Genomic DNA, 3,415 nt, shown 5'->3' with positions numbered 1-3,415 from the left:
TAGTAATAGGGAACAAAAAAAAAATTCTCAGACGTTCTGAGATTTCCAAGAAGGAAATAAAACTCTAAAACATTAAAGGAAAGGTATTTTCTGCAGAAGAAAGATAATTTGCCAAGAGTGGATGATTTATTCCTCATCAAGGAAGTATCACACATTATCAGCTTTAATATTTATGATCCCATTTGTAGACCAGCTCCCTATTCAATTTGGGCAATAAATGGACCATTGAAAATAAGTTCTTCATCTGACACCATTTCAAATAAAAACCTGGATAAAGCCAGCCCCTGACTTTTGTATTTATGCTGCTGCATCTCTTCAAGCTGCCTCTTTCACTCTGCTTGATTTTATTGCACTGCACAGTTTTGTTTCCACATCTGAAAATGACTTAGAAAACTTTCCGTTCTAAACCTTCACTCCTGACATTTCAGTTCCTATACTTCTGGAAATCATGTTCCAAGATTGGTCCTTCATTTACCTTATTTTAATATACCCTTTCTCCTTAAAAAATGAGGTCTCTTAAGCTGACAAAAAAGATGAAATAACACATTAAAAATAAATAAATAAAACAAGCAAAAACAAGCTATCAAAGGTGTGTTAGAATTACAGAATGATTTTTACAACCTTTGTCCCTAGTTTAAATCAAACAACTGTATAATTCTTCCAAAGACTCCTTAAGCCCTCTAGATTTTACAGGAAAAATAAAATATAATGAATTGAGACTTAGGAATAAAGCATGGGACGAGAAATTAACTACTCTGACTTCACACTAGTCAATTATTTAGAAGCAGTTTTTCTAGAACCACAGGCTTACGTGAAAATCTTACCTTCTATTAGCAAGGGTTCTAGTTTTTAAAGACATACAGAAAATGTTTGAAATCCTCTGTACCCTGAAGGTATGGAAGATTCAAAGACAAGAGGTTACCAGAGGATGATTCATTAATGTTAAAAGACTGACAGTGCAGAAATATTAAATTAAAATTCAGAGTTGAATTATATGTGCTACGGTCAGAGGAAGTGTGAGGAAATGAGGAATCCAGGGTAACAGTTCGAATTAGGTACAAATCTCAGTACTAAGAACAGTTCAAATACCCTTTTTTTCTGCAAGATACTCAAACTCAAAAGTTCTTATGGATCACATAGCATGCCATTTACGTCAAAAGTCTTTCCCTGGAAGGTGTTAATTTAGAAACAAAAACACAATCTAAAGACCAGAACCCATACTAAATGCTACTGCAAGACTATTCCTAGAGGGACTTTGCAAAAGCAATGCTAATATCAGAATATAATGGGCAAAACTTTTTCTTTTATATTATGCAGCTACATAACGAGGAAACTGGTATTTTCTATAGAAATGTGAGAGGGATATTACATATGAAATCAGTATACTAGCTTGTAAGAATTCTCAAAACACAGAAATAATTAACAGAAAATTACATTTCTTCAGATCCAAGTAATTCAACTTGAAGGCAGACCTCCAGAAGCTTATTTTAATCTGACCATTAAAAAAGCACCTCATCAAGAATCAAGGTTAGTTTAAGTTTCAGCCTCTTGAAGCTACATAAAATTAATGCAAGTGGTAACATTTTTTAGAAAAGCAGTATGCAAACAGTGAAATTCTAAAAATGTGAATTGTTGCCTGAAGCTGAGAGAATCTATGAAGCAGACTGAAAACAAGGTAATCAACTTATCCAAGCAATTTCATTTCAATTTTCCCCTCCCCCCAGTGAAACCTCTACTACATCTTTTGTATTTCGACTTTGCTCCTTGCATAGAATTTCTAATACAACTTCCTCCTAACCTACCGCAGTAGGTATTTCAACGAATGAATGTGAAATGATTTGCAGGACAAAGAGCTTCAGGTATGACTACCATAATCAGTCAGGAGTCTGGTCAAATGGAGCCAGGCGGACTAGGCGTCCAAAGCAGCAGTAAAATTAGTGGAATTTTATAAGAAGCATTTTGATAATGGTTTTTCCTTACCAAAACAGGGTAAAAACTAAACATCAGTCTCCAGCTGGTCCAGATAGGTAACACTTTCAGTCACCTTTTCATGTTGGAAATTTGTTCTGGGTAAAACAAAGCAAAACACACAAAATTTTACTCCAATTAAGGAAAACCAACATACCACAGAAAAGATATTTTTAACATGTCTATAGGCATTTACATAATTTCCTAATTTTACTGAAAGCAAAAGATTTTATAAGGACATACTGCACTTCTTTTATCTGTAAAACAGATAAATCCCAAAGCCTGTGCAGTCTAAATACATGAGAAGAAACAACATAAAGATATTGCCAGTGGAATACAGAAGAATGGCTTTCTGAAATAACAAAACAAATAACAATTAGGAAAACAAGAGTTATTTAAAACAAGATTCATTTAGTGAATCTCAATCGCATTTAATAACTGTTCAAAAGAGAAATTAATGTAATTTAGTCAACTGAAAGGAATTTTTAAGTTAATGTTCTATAGTGGACAGGTCCGTGTTTAAGCTAAGAAAGAGTTTCCAATAACTCAAGTTTGGCTAATGAGGTTTGCACTGATTTGAAAAATTCACCTATAAGTTTCCTGGTTATTTGAGATTCTTTAAAACAATATACTGAAACTAGCTAAATTCGTAATGAAGTGCTCAATCCTGCAAACGCATGCCCATGCAATTTACAGCCTGCAGCATTATAGCCTCTATTAACTTTCTGGTCTAGTCTGCATTCTAAGAGTATTTATGCAACATTCTTACTAAACTAACAGAATCATCCCACAGGATCTGCTCCTGTGCTCAATATCTGGACTAGGGGATCAATGACTGCAGGAATGTTGAAGAAAATTTTGCTTTCAAGAAGAAAAAGCCATCTTTTGATAAAGATGCAAATATCTACTAGATGTTAGAGTTGTTAACAGTATATGTGGCTGTTGTTGCTTTCGCATTCGAGTCTCTAATATTGGAAGCAACAGAAAAAGGTTTCTAATCTCTTTTTGTCTCTGTGTTCAATCAAAGCCTACATTTACATTACAAGGTTGTAACATGCACTCATGCAGTCTTCTTTACTTACCAGACTACCAGATATATCAGGAAAAGTCATCTCTACCATGCAAACCGTGAGATTCAAGGAAACCTAGGGAATTTCAAGTTTTTAATAGAGCTATAAAGCTAGATGTGCTGCAACTGCTATAACTTGCTAGAACTGTGCAGATAGCAGATCTTTCCTGAACCTTTTGGGGACTCTTTAAGAGCATTTCATGTCAAATGTTTATTGCTAAGATTTGTGTTAACCCAGCAGTGTTCATGATAGCTTCCTTGGAAAATTCATCTGTGGCTTGTTGCCCAGGCAGGTTAAATCACTAATGCTGCTTGTTTCATAGCCAAAAGGCATTCATTTCTGGTACAAGTAGGCTCCAGAAGAGATACATGGATGAT

At 34.6% G+C, this 3,415-nt stretch overlaps 1 long non-coding RNA gene across 1 annotated transcript; it reads right to left on the bottom strand.

The window, feature by feature from the left end:
* Positions 1 to 1,978: 1,978 nt before the first annotated feature.
* On the bottom strand, positions 1,979 to 3,106 carry LOC112951386. Its single transcript, XR_003250186.1, has 2 exons — positions 3,051 to 3,106; positions 1,979 to 2,066 (listed from the first exon to the last, which is right to left on the bottom strand). It is a non-coding gene; the product is annotated as an uncharacterized LOC112951386 (long non-coding RNA).
* Between the last annotated feature and the right edge of the window lie 309 nt (positions 3,107 to 3,415).

This window comes from Nothoprocta perdicaria, unplaced genomic scaffold, assembly GCF_003342845.1.
Source record: "Nothoprocta perdicaria isolate Ctin4 unplaced genomic scaffold, notPer1 scaffold_35, whole genome shotgun sequence".
Lineage (NCBI taxonomy): Eukaryota > Metazoa > Chordata > Aves > Tinamiformes > Tinamidae > Nothoprocta > Nothoprocta perdicaria.
This window is presented reverse-complemented; position numbering and strand designations above follow the sequence as displayed.